This window comes from Fundulus heteroclitus, chromosome 9 (assembly GCF_011125445.2).
Source record: "Fundulus heteroclitus isolate FHET01 chromosome 9, MU-UCD_Fhet_4.1, whole genome shotgun sequence".
Taxonomy (NCBI): Eukaryota; Metazoa; Chordata; class Actinopteri; order Cyprinodontiformes; family Fundulidae; genus Fundulus; species Fundulus heteroclitus.
In genome coordinates, this window is record NC_046369.1 from 27,604,096 (window position 1) to 27,617,676 (window position 13,581).

Consider the following 13,581-nt stretch of genomic DNA (forward strand, 5'->3'; position numbering starts at 1 on the left):
TATATATATATATATATATATATATATATATATATATATATATATATATATATATATATATATATATATATATATAATGTTTTATATCATGTTTTAAATGGTTCAGAACTGGTTGAAAACCCAGGTCTATAAGGGTCTAGTCACCTAATCAGCTGTGAAATAGCCCTTGTAAAAATAAAGTTTTTGAATGAGCATTAATTTATCTGTGGGTTTCCAGTCATCCAAAATACCGTTATTGAGTTGGGCAAAGATCCAACCTGTGTAGTGGTAAATCAAAGCTAGCAAAACTCCCTTTATCTTTTTAATAACTGCATTTTTCATCTTTTTGATGAGTAAAAAAAGGAATTAAGTCAGGAAACATTATTCAGAAAACCGAGTTTTCTATTTTTCCACATCTATCCAGATGAGGACAAATATATTTCCAGACTTCTCCAGACTTTCCAAGCCAGCATAGGAACCCTGTGTACAATATGGCTTTGAAATATTACTTTAATATTAATTTATACTCACCAAAAATGTGAATTAGAAGGTTATATCTGTAAGTTTTCGGGAAACTTTTATTTTGTCCAGGAATGTCCATCCAGGCCTCAAACATGTAAGGCATGGACTCTCTTTTGAAGATTCTTCTTCCAGGCAACACGTGAAGGTTTTCCTCTGCTGTTATTTTCCTATAGGGATTAAAGATTTAGCTTCAAACTGTTCTGTATATGCAGAGGAGAAAAAAAAAGTCTGCCCAACTAGGGCTCCTTCTTCCTTGGACTCTCATTCAATTAACAGTCATTCACCTGCGCTGTCACTAGATCCTAGCTGCAGAGCAGTAAGTGGTCCTCAGGTACCATCCCTCCTTCACCTCCCCACACACACACACACACACACGGCGAGGGAAAGGAGGTATGAAAGCCCAGATCTGCCTTTCTCTCTTCCACCTCACGGATCAATACTGCACTGCCATATCCTCTGATGGGAGCTGCTGTTGTGCGGGTAAGAAAATCTAAGGTGAAAAGACAGCTTCTGCCTGATACAGTAGATGAGAGGAAAAAGTTCAAATTGTCCTTTCATCCAGGCTCATGAGATCTTAGGAATACTGCGCGCTATACGTGCTTGGAAACAGCATCTGATCTGTAACGTCCCGCGTAGCATCTTCATTCAGAAAAGGTAAAAGGCGGAATGACTAATAGGAGCGTGGGAGCTGGAAGGAAAGGGGACCGCGGCGTTATGGCTCATTCATTTCTCAACCATTTGGCTGTGTGTCTTTGAAAAGTTTTATCAAGTAGAGTTGGGGATAAAAAAAAAAAAAAAAAACATCCAGCTGAACCACACACAAGCGTAGTTTCGTTCTCTTTCCGTTTTGTTCTCCCGCGCACACATGTGCATGTTCAGGCGAACACGCTGGGATTAGGGCGGCTGCAAGGTTAGCGCCCTGGCTGGTGCTGGGTCTCCAGGAGAGAGACAGAGGGAGAGCTGGAGATAGGAGCTGGGAGTAGTGGTGGTGGTGGTTGGTCCCTGAGCTGCGAGGCCTGCAGGCGGTGTTGGGCAACCTCTGGCCGCCTCTCTCCTCGGTATTGATTTCTGCTGCTCCGCGCTGCTCCATTCTGCCGAGGAGGCTCCTTGCCGACGGGAACGAGAGCTCGGCTCACCCGGCTCACCTGCCTCTCTCCCGGCTTGCCTGGCCTAGCCTGCCCACTTCGCTGCAGCTTTTGGCTGGCCCCTGCTGGGTGTGCGGGACCCCGGTACAGAGCAACCGGGCCCACAAGAGGAAGTAGACAGAAAGCCCATGGCGATCCGCAGCTGTGTTCACCTGCTCTGGGTTCACCCCGGCTTCGAACCACCTCCTCAAACCGCTTCCATCCTCCTCTTCTTCCATTCTTCCACCCACTCTGCTTCTCTTTTCCTCCTCCGCTGCATCCTCCTCCTCCTCCTCCTCTTCTTTTTCTCAAGCTGTACACAAACAAGCACAGACAGTGATGGAGAAAGAAACAAGTTCATCTCAACTTTCAGGATTTTTTTTTTTCTTCTTCCTCCCCTCTCTAAGTGTCAGTTCTGGTCTTTGATCAGGAACGAGTCAAGGGTGAGGATTTTGGCATCCTCTCCCAGCTGGTAATATGAACCTGCTAACCTTAGCGGGTGGAAGCTGCAGAGAGTTAAGTGTGTCAGGCGGTAACATACTGCCTGCCAACGTACTCTCAGCCATTAGGGTGGATGTGCTGCAGATAGCAGAATATAACGAGAGTGGGCCCATTATAAAAATCACTACTGCATCAATTGAATACATTAAACGTGCAGTATTCACAGGGAAAGTGTTTCTTCAACAGCCACACTCTTGTGCGCTCTCGTTGTGCTGCCAGCTAAAAAGTTACATAGCGCCTTGCAATAGTAAAGAATTTTAACAATACGTTCACAAATGTGTCACATTGCAACTGAAAACTCCAACATATTTCTGGAGGATGTGGGTTTGCAAAAATTGTGCACATAATAGTGAGGAGGATAAATTAATATACCTATAGAAATCTGGAAAGTGTAGGGCAACATGGTGCCCACAGCCCTGTTAAAAAAATAGCACAACCCTCCAGTGAGCTGCATGTAAATTTAATTTTTTTTATTCAGTTGCTCTTCCTTTTTAATCATAGTTGTATTTACATAGATTTAAAATGACAAAAACCATTAAAAACATGTTTACGTTACATAAAGTTAAGGGGAGCTCTAGTTCTTCTAGTTCTAAGGTCAGTACAGGTAACCCTTCGTATCACACAGTACTGATGAAGCAGCTCCCAGTGTCAGAAAGGTTGGTGGTCCCTGGTGTAAGGTTTATTCATATTTAGCCCTCTGCAACTAATTTCCTTCAGAAATCAATTAGTAAACAGAGTTCAGCTTTCTGCAATTTAACCTTAGCATAAACGCAGCAGCTCTGTGAACGCCTCAGAGGTTTGTGAGAGAACCTCTGTGAACAGACTGCTTCATGAAGACACAAAGCAGATAGGGATTGTGAAAAAGTTTAAAGCAGGGTTACCACGTGGCCTTTTGTGTACACTGACCGGAAAGACAAAGGCAAGGCAAGTTCATTTATGAAGCACTTTCAGTAAAAAATTATGATTCAAAGTGCTCTACATAAAAAATAGAGGAAAGAAAAGCATTAGAGAGACAGAGGGAAAACATCACAGAGGCTAACACATTGCAGTGGAATACAAGCAGCAGATCAGATGCAGTATAAAATACGGTAATTTAAATAATTTAAATAATTTCAAACTTCAACATTAACATTTAAAAGGCAAAAACTAGGAAAGCATTAATCAGAGATCCAGCCCAGAGGCCCATGGTAGCTCTGGAGGAACTTCAGAGATTGACAGCTCAGGTGGGAGAATCTGCTGATGTGACAGATTAACAGAGTGACAGAGTGCAGTATCAACCGTGCACTCCAAAAATGTTTAACTTTTTGAAAGAGTGGCAACAAGAAAGGCATTGTTGAAATAAAGCCATAAAAAGTCCTTGCTGCGTGCTTGCTGGGTCAAACCATGGTTTGATGCAGCAAGCACGTGGAAGAAGTTGCTCTGATCAGATGAGACCAAAGTGAAAGTTTTTCACTTAAATGTATTGTGCAACAATGTGTTTGGTTCGGCTATGAATAACTATGTATAAGTGCCAAAGGCAATTATTAACAATGTTCATAATTTTAATCATATCACTAAACTGGGGGCACCACCTGATTATCAGAAATTAAAACCCAAACAGCTCTCAGTCTCTGTCAGTTATTATTTTATGAATATCTGCATAGTGAGGTGAAGTTTTCTAGAACAATCGATGAAGGAGTGACTTCATGCATTGGCATTCACAACCAGCAAGCCCTGCTGCACACACATAGAGAATAAAAACAAACAACTTCTCTGCTAGTACAAAGATTTATTAACACAATATCTCAACTTCCAGTTGAAATACTACAGTCAACATACTATTTAACTCAGTCAGCTAAACCACTAAGTGAAAATGAAAGGAATAAGCCAAATAAGAAACGATGTAAAAAAAGGAAGACTAAAACTGAATACAGTAACCAATAAAATGATGCTGAGATTATCAAGCATTTGCTTGATAATGGTGATGCAATGTAACATTTTCAATGACTATGCAGACATGTTTAATGCAGCAGTGAGAGCAGATGAAGGGAAAACACAGAAAAAAAACGAGGAAGCTCACATTACCGGACCATCAAGGTTTAAGCGGCTCATTGAGATAAGGCTCCAATCACAGCTAAAAGACTATATATATATATATATATATATATATATATATATATATATATATATATATACACACACACACACACACACACATTTTAAGAGTCACTGTATTCATTATCACTAATAAAAGCAGTATTGAAAAGTTGACAGGAAATTTCTTTCTTGGCCCTTTCTTGTTTGTGTCACAGTGAGTGTGAAGGAATGGAAATGTTTTGGCCAGGCTAGTGGTGCGCTATAGAAACTTTGTAAAAAAGAAAACATCTCAGCTTTTGTATCATCTAGAGTTATTCAAATGGGTCCAGCAACCCTCTTCTTATGATAATAGCAGATGGGGGGGGAACATTTCTTTGAGGATTCATGGCCCCATTGTGCTCCTCAGGAGAGAAAGGGCCACGGCCAAATTCAACCCCCACCATGCGGTGACACTGTCGCGGCATAGCTGAAAACGGAGACAGGCCTGTGATCCACATCTCTCCACGCCTCTGCGTGCCTTGAAAACAGACTCAAAGCCACGGGCTCACGGCCAGAGGAGTAGAGGAGCAAAGTGCGCAGGTTTGGAGTCGGTGGGCTGGGGAGGCTTTGGAAGTTGGAGCTTTCTGTTAAGGAGTGGGCGGAGGGGTGAAGGGGTGGAGTGGTGTATGGCGGGGGGGGGGGGGGTTACACTGTTGGGACAAGAGAAGCAAGTTTGGGAGGGGCGGAGGCCAGTTGAGTTTTGGGGGACATAGATGGGGACCTGGGGTGCGGTGTATGTCTCAGACACAATAATACTATTCATTGGGCTCAGACATGGGTGTTAACTCCCCTCTGACAGCGCACAATGGGACTCGGCGGCATTCAGGCAGCCTTGGTGATATTGTTAGTTCAGGGCTGCATTCTCCCTGCCGCAGGATAGAGCGCCCGCATTGTACCCGTCCAGGCAGGATGGATGGAGGGAGGTTTGAGAGGGTGAAAGGCGAAGAAAGAGAGAACAGTACGTCTGTCTATCTTTCAGTCCTGGAGGAGAGTGAGGGCAGAAGGAGCATGGGGGGGTGGGAGGGTGACGGTGGTGAAAGTGGGCGAGACTTGGTGAGGAGACGGGGTTAGGGCTGCTTTTTTGCTCCCTGTCAATGGAGTTGTTTGTTGCAAGGTGAACAAATAAAAGTGAGGAAGTGAAGCTAGAAGAAAATGGGGCCTGAAAGAATGACTCAAGCGACTGAGTGCAGTGGTAAACGGGCATTAAATAACGCGACGATGCAGATGGAGGCTTGAAGGCAGGGTGGCATTTTTATGGGTCCGAACGCTGCTCAAGAGTCTCCATACGTTTTGTTCACATGCATTAAGAGGACAGCTTGAGAGATGCATTGTGACAGGAGGTTTGCCGCAGCTTTACATTCAGGCAGGTTGACAGAACCTGATCCATACCCACCGTGCAGACAGAAGTCACTGCGAGCACAAAGATCTTATCAGAGAACCTAGCTGGGGCTTCCACATAGGCATGAGTACATAAGTGAGGCTGTGTTAAATATTAGCCTCTTTTTTTTTCTTTTCAAACAACTGCAACATTATTAAAAACGAACTTGCAAAACTATGTTGCCATGACGGGCCGGTGATCAGCTCAGCGAATTCCTTTCAAAATCATATCAAACGGATAGGAAAGGTAACGAGGATTCTCTACAGAGCGGCAGACCAGCGGCGACAGTGAAGGCAGAACCCGAAAGGATCCAGAAAAGCCCGGTTTCACCGACTAATCTAGTCCATTACTACACATGACACAACACCCACGCTGGCACACTCACACCGGGAGTATCAGTGCTCCTTCTGCCCAGAACAACCTGCTCTCATGAACAGTACTTTGTTTGTTTCCCCTCTGGTAAACTCTGACCAGTCGTTCCCATGGCAACCTTACTTCCTGTGTGCGAGAGTGTGTGTTTGTGAGAAATAAGAGGGGAGGCAGAGAGAGTGAATGAGGTACAGGATGTAGGTTAGTGTGGAGGACTCATACTTGATAATCATAAAGCAGGGGGGGGTGTAGAGGAGAGCAAGGCACAAACATGCACTTTCTTTTTTAAAATAATAGAAGAAAATACTAGAATACAATATTTTTCGGAATAAATTTCTACATTTTTGATACAGCTGAGAAGTCAACGCGGATTTCAACGGCTCGTCGTCTAACGGCACTAAAAGGTGGCTGCTGTGATCCAAGAGTTAGCTGTCACACCTACTGGAATATTGCACGTGGTATTAAATGCAGCACAACGTGTTAAACGCAAAATTAAGATTAATAGTTATCACATGTACTCATCTATTGACCCACCCACATATGATGGATATTTACAGTGTCATATTTGTGTATTTTAAATATGAAAACAAAAACCCCAATTGAAACGTTTGCAAAAACTAGAAATATTAATTCGTAATGGACAATGGACCAATAAAGACAGTCCATGGTATGTATCTATCTATCTATCTATCTATCTATCTATCTATCTATCTATCTATCTATCTATCTATCTATCTATCTATCTATCTATCTATCTATCTATCTATCTATCTATCTATCTATCTATCTATCTATCTATCTATCGCATTGCCTCATTCTGTTACAGAAAATGTGGTAAATTACGTGATTATCTGTCATAATTATCACATACTATAGGCAGCTTAATTCTAAGACAACCACAAGTCACTGTACAGTGAAAATGTCTTTTCAAGCTTAGCTAACAGTTGCTGTAAGAGGGCTACATGTTTCAAAACTATGTGTTTATTTTAAGAGAATAAGATATTGTTTTACAATAAGTCATTAAGACTAAGACTGGATTAAGTGGCTCAAATATGAAGTTCTTTATTTGAAAGACTGTGGTTCAATAAAAGCATGCATCTTAGCTATGCTGGCCTGAGGCATAAGAAGATGAAGCAGCTGCGTAGGGCCTCCAGATGTACAGGGGGAACCCAAGCACCTTTTATTTCTCACACAGTGCATATCTCGTGGGATTTCTTATTGTAGTCTAGTGTAGTAACAGTAGGCCAACTTTTCAAATTTACTCCTCTATTGTCTAAAATTACTGATTTCATAAGGATTAAATTTTTTTTTATTTACTTCACTTGAATGGATAAATTTAAACATGTCATCCATTTAAATCCATTAACAATTCACACAATTAACAAAACGACTGCAAGAACAAATGTGCCAGGAGAAATAACGCAATTTCAAGATTTTATTAAAATGTGACTTTTTAATCTAATAAATAATATAAACTGTTGCTTTTGTTAAACAGTCAATAAAGATGTGGAAAAAGGTTCTCAGGTCAAACGAGACCAAAACTGAACTTTTTGTTCAGTTTTGGTCTTCCAACAACCCTAAAACTATTGCTATGATCTAAGAGTCTGAATCAAAGCACATTGATGTGATAGAGTAGCGTAGACCTAAAACTAATTGAGAAGCTCCCCATCCAGTGTCACTGAGGTTTAGCTGAAATTTGATTAAAAAAAAATTGTGAAGACCTTGTATTGTTTTCTTTCCCCCTGTATATTCTGAATTATTTTGTTTTTGGTTTATCCCACAAGATTCCCAACAAAACACATTCAGTTTTATGGCCATTAAAGGACAAAGTGTGAAGAATTCCAGGGGTACTAATACTTTTTTTAGTGCTTTATCCTCAAACAGCAAAGAAAACCGACCAAGGAGGAGAGAACTGATTTTATTGTATGCCTGTTTAGGTTTCAGTAATCTGGATTTAATCGCAGCAGCCCAAAGCTAGAAGCAAAAAGCTGAAGGTGTGATGCTGGGTTTCCTGGGAGGCCGGAGCAGGCTAGCCTTTGGCTCTCATCGGGGGGCTAATGCCACTTCAAAGGTGGCTGAAGTAGTGAAGGTGGTGCCCTTTGTCCCTGGTAGGAGGATTACACCAGTCAACCAGTACAGACAATGTGCCCCCCTCCTGGGAGGGGAGGACCAACCTGTTCTCTATCAATGATGGGGGCAGTCAACTGATCACTAACTTAATTCGGGACAAGCAGAAGTAAGAGCAGGGAGGAAGGAAGATGCAGACATCACAGAGGAAGACTGAGAAAATGGAAAGGCAGGGGCGATAAAGGGGGATAAAGAGGAGGAAAAAAAAAGACAAGAAGAAGGACACGCTGAAATGAGAAGAGGCACGGAGTTAAAAAGAGCAGCGGAGGAGCGGAGGAGAAGGCTTCTCTAGACGCAGGATTAGGGAAGGAGAGATGAAAGGATCAGGCCTAACACGGGACAGCAGAGATGGCCAGGGGAGAAGGGACCAGAAAGACTTAAACCCCAAGCAGGCAAATCAAGTAGAAGGGGGTGAAAGGAGAGAGGAGGAGAGCTCAGGTGTCCGTGACCTAAAGGCGCTGGCAGAGGAGTCACTGAAATGCTTTTTTACAACAGGTGCACAGCATGACAACTCCTTTTCTTTTCGCTATTTTCGCCCCCCGGAAGACACACATATCAGAAGCCGGTGACAAACGTGGCCGATAAGTCTATTACTGAGGACTTTCACGGAGCATATTTAGGCGACGGTCAGGGGACCCAGGTAGCATAGCTCAGGCTCACTGCAGACAGATATGACTCTGCAACACTTAACAACAGGGATTTGGCAGCACCGTTGATTGAACATGCCAAATCCCATTTGTCGGAGAGCTGTGCGCTTTTGTATCGACACTCTGTAACCTTGTGGCTCCGTAAAAGGAGACCCCGGCACGATGGTGTGTGTGTGTGTGTGTGCAAGGGTGTGCGTTTTGCAAAGGCCGGTGGACGGCATGTTCGGAAGGGGAGCTACAAACCCGGCTCCTTTCCATCCTTCATCCGTGTTACCCACCCTTCTTTGCAGCTCAATGTCCTCAATTCCCCCCTCATCGCAGAAGAATGGTGACAAGACAGAGATAGAGAGGCTTTTTCGGCACCCCTTTTTCTTGCTTTCTCTCCCTCCCCCCTCTCCCTCTGTTTTTTCCATCCCCTACGGTAGAGCTGCCAGACAGGAGTGCTCAGCAGCTCTCCGAACGTTATTGATCCTGAGAGCAAGTCGGACAGGGAGTTGGTGTCTCTCTCTCCCTCCCTCCCTATCTCGCCTCCCTCCCATCAGAGCTTCATCTCCCAACACAGTCCGCGCAACTTTTTCTCTCCCGCCTAACCTCGCTCCCTTCCCGCCTGTACTTCATTTATCAAGGTTAAGGAACTCTTATAAAAAAGGGAAGAAGGGGTCGCCTGGATGCTATCTGACTTCATGAAAGAAATCCCCTCAGGGCCACTCCACAACAGGAGAACGCTGCCTGCCAGACCCAACTCTACACAAATACACGCGCACAGGAAGAAACACGAAACCACGGCAAACGGCGGCCCACTCACAGCCAGACAGAAACGGGAAGCAGCGGGTCCAGTTAGGTACAAAGCAACAGAGGGACCAGAGACGGAAAGAAAGGATGGGAAACAGAGGAGCAAACCTTACATAACCAGGTTAAAGGTAAATCACTGAAGTCCCCCTCATTTTATTTAAAGCTATTATAAATAATAGAAAGAATTTAGCAAATATTTTACAGGACAGTGCTCGGATTACCTGCTTAATTGGTTGAAAACTGTTGTAGTGACTTTGGAAAGAGGGGGTGAGCAGACTTGAGATAAGCTTCGTCGCTGAAGAGGCTCGTTGAATCTTCATGTTGAGGTGACACAGAACCCTTGTTTTTGGGGATTTACCTGCAAAGACACAAACAGGAGATTTCATTTAATTAGAGGGGGAAATATGTATTATCGTTTGCTGAATTGTTTGAAATCGGCCACAGCGGATGTATACAGCCTATAAAGCGGCCTGTATGGGCTCATGTCACGGCATTTCTATCGGATTTAAATTTGGACTTTGACTAGGCCACTCCAAAACATTGATTTCTGATTGTCCGACTGTGTAACCCAATTGCTCTTGAACTTGGACTCACAAACAGATGGCCATAGATTCTTCTTCAGGATTTTCTACCGGGGAGCAGACTTCATGGTTCCAACAATTGCGGTAGGTTGGCAAAGTCCAGAAGCAGCAAAGCACCCCCAAACCATGACACTCCCTCCACCACCGTGTTTGAAAGCTGATGTTCTTTTTTTTTAAATGCTGTGTAGGTTTTATGCTAGATTTATCGTCCGCAACCCTAAACACTGACCAAACTCAAGCAAGTTAAATGTTGTTTAGAGTTCTTCTGTGGCTTCCTGGATGAGCTGTCAGTCATCCTTTGGCAGTACAGAGGACACTAAGGTTCAGCGCTCCGCCATGTTTTCTCTCCAAGCCCCTCAGAAAAGGCTTTGCGACCCAATTATGTTTGGGTAAATTGCGTTACTTTTTGGGATTTGGTAACCTATTTCTTGTCGGTAAGGGATTTCTTTGTACAGGACTGGTAGCAATCGGGACTGGGTGTACACTGTGAAGTTTAACTCAGCTACCATTTAAAAAAATTATCAATCATAGTTAATTCATGTTTTAACGAGGAGGGGATTACTTTTTCCACACAGCATGAAGTTTAAATAATTTCAACCTGACATCGTTTTAGTTAAATGAATTTCCTCAAGGAGAGTTTGGATGATGCAGGGCTGAATTTAGAGTGAAGTCAGAGAGACACCTTTTTAATTTTGAGTAAATTACTTTTTGTCAAGGATACTTGTCATGAAAACAGTTTAACATACTCCATGCTTAATACTTTCTGGTTTACTTTACAAGACTACTTTCATTCTTTATTTGCTCTCTACTATTGAAAGTCCTCCTGGGATACCCCAAAGTACAAGGTGTCCTCTGCACTCTCTTAACTCTTGACTGTGCTGCCAAATATCACCCTAAACCATCGGTGTGGTGAGGTAGAAAGGACCTGCAGTTCTAAGAGGAGAGTGTGAATAATTGACTTAATAAAATAAAAGATCTCAACCCAATTCTACAGCTGCATCTGACAAACTAAATCATTTTGTAGTACCGAGACAACACCACCAAACGCTGCGACAGCCTGCAGAGGGGATCAGGACCTCAAAGGGCGTTGCCCAAGAACTGCAGTGTTACGAATGACCAATCATATACAGCAGTTTGGAGAAAGATGTGTCTTTGCTTTCACTCCAGGCACTTTCCTAAATTGGACTGAGATCTACCTGGACAGAATGAGAGAGGGAGAAACAAAACAAATGCCGGGGTCTCACACCAGAAGACGGAGAGCTGGTTACCCTGGTGTGCTAAACTTCCAGTAAGATAACAAGTGGAGTCCTTGTTGCTGCGTTTATTTTTCAAAAATCAGAAAATAGAGACGCTCGTCCCCTCCCATGGCTGAGAGTGCTTCTTACTTATTTGAAACAGCCTCCAACCAGCATTTCAAAATGCTCCAAATTTTTTTTTTTTTTTTTTTTTTTTTTTTTACAATTGTATTTTTTGGACTAAGCACTGGGATATATGTGTTCCTCTTCAAAAAATACAAGCACTTATTATTTTTACCACATCATATTTCTTCCACACCAGGCAATGCAGATAACCCATAGGGTTTACCTGTCAAGACAGCTTATTTATGCTTTCCTTTTTACTTTTCAGCACGTCATTTTCAATATGTTCCTTCTTACATTGTTAATAAATGATACATGTAATAATACGCAAAAATGCCCCGTGCACACTATTCTGTCGTCAAAACAGTACGGTTGGCTATGTTATCTGAAAAGCCCTCACCCGAAGAGAACGTAACTCAGTATAACGTGCGCTGCAAAAAGGTACATTTGGGAAGTTAGCGCCTTCGACAGTATAATTCAGTCCCATAAAATGTACCCAGACACGTGCATTTCCAGCCCATAATCCATCTGTTGACATCAGAGAGTTTCAACATCTCCAGTCTTTATAAGACCCCACCATCCATTGTCCCTGTTTGTAAAAGCACTGGAAATGGTACTACATGTGGAGTACATCCTGTCTTCCATTGTTATTGCCTTCACTCTCTCTATAAAGGGCCTACCTGCCTTCAGGGGCTACAACAGGCAGGCAAATGCACGCAGAAGCATTACAGAGCCATACCTTCCTGTCCCTTTGTGCTCAGTAATTGCCACAATGCATCTTCTCGTCCAGCTAATTAAGTGAGTCTTTCCCCATTGTCTCCCACCGCTATCGGCTTTTCACACAGCCAGGGAATGGGGAGAAAGGGGGAAAGGGAGGATGCATGAAAGGAAGAAACAGGAGGAGTAAGTAGGCACTAGGCGGACTACATACTGAGAACGAAGTCCAAACAAAGACGGGAAGAATGACAGAGTTTTGTGTCTGCATGCTAATAAATGTCTGCCAGTTGGAAAAAGGTGCCTGCTGTCTGTGTTTGCTGCTGGGCTGAACTTTACGGCAGTCAGATGAAAATTATACTCTATTAAATCTATCTGTGAACTGAAATGATCATGTTTATTTTTTTTATTTTTTTATTTTTTTTTACACAATCCTAAACATTTTACAAATTATGACTTTAAACACTAAAAACGGGAGTATTAACACCTTTGAATGTGATGACTGTGATAGGGAGCTGTAACAGGATGTGCCTAAAATGAGGCAAAATGCCATTTTACCTCGGGTTAATAATAATAATTGAACTTTATTGATCTCACAATGGCGAAATTCACTTCTGCATCTTAACCTATCCCCTTGATTTTGGTTTCATTCTGCAGAACACTACTGTATATGTGCATGGACATGGGCTGTTCAACAATGTCAAGGTATAAACAAAGTTAAAAAAATTATGAATTAAAATCTGCAAAAATTTACCTTCACATAGTTCCTAAGGTTGAAAGCCCTTTGAAAGAGAAGCCAGAGGAACTGACCAGAAAGTAACCAGAGTTTTCACTGGCAGCGTCAACCCAATAGAGACTTTTAGATGCACCTCTGCAGCACCACACCTGAATCAAATGAAAGGTTCATTACTGGATGCCTGCAGAACTTGTCTAATACTCCAAGGAGGTGATTCAACCGTTTGATTCAGCCGTGTTAGAGCAGGAACGCATCCAAAAGTTCCAGATGAGTGGCTCTTGGAAAACTAGAGAGGGAGACCCCTGGTGTGGAGCAAAAAGCAACACAGCGCTGGCTCTCGCCCACCTGTTACTGCACACTGCTGCTCAGCTCGCTGAAGCAACTGTTTTCCCTCACTTACAAGAAAGACAAATGTTGGCATTAGGGAGATATTTCTGTTTATGGAAAACGCAGACAGCCCGGTTATGCAAACTAAATAGGTAGAACATTCTGTGCCATATCCATGCCGACTTGAGAACCAACAATACATTAAATGGGTGTTAATTTTGTTTTCATACTATTATTAGAGCTTTAATGACCAGGATGCTAGACAACTGTTGCAACAGTTGGAATAAATATTGCTAATTTGTGTTTCCAAT

At 42.7% G+C, this 13,581-nt stretch overlaps 1 long non-coding RNA gene across 5 annotated transcripts in view; it reads right to left on the reverse strand.

Moving 5' to 3' along the window:
* Positions 1-13,581, reverse strand: part of LOC105932441 — a 60,607-nt gene that overhangs the window by 24,344 nt on the left and 22,682 nt on the right. For 4 of the 5 annotated variants that reach the window (XR_004931701.1, XR_004931700.1, XR_004931699.1 and 1 more), the window contains 2 exons: positions 9,776-9,912; positions 511-1,938 (listed from right to left, as the gene is read on the reverse strand). This is a non-coding gene — a long non-coding RNA (uncharacterized LOC105932441). The remainder of the gene's footprint in view (positions 1-510; positions 1,939-9,775; positions 9,913-13,581) is intronic. The other variant, XR_002428682.2, reaches the window with a different exon arrangement.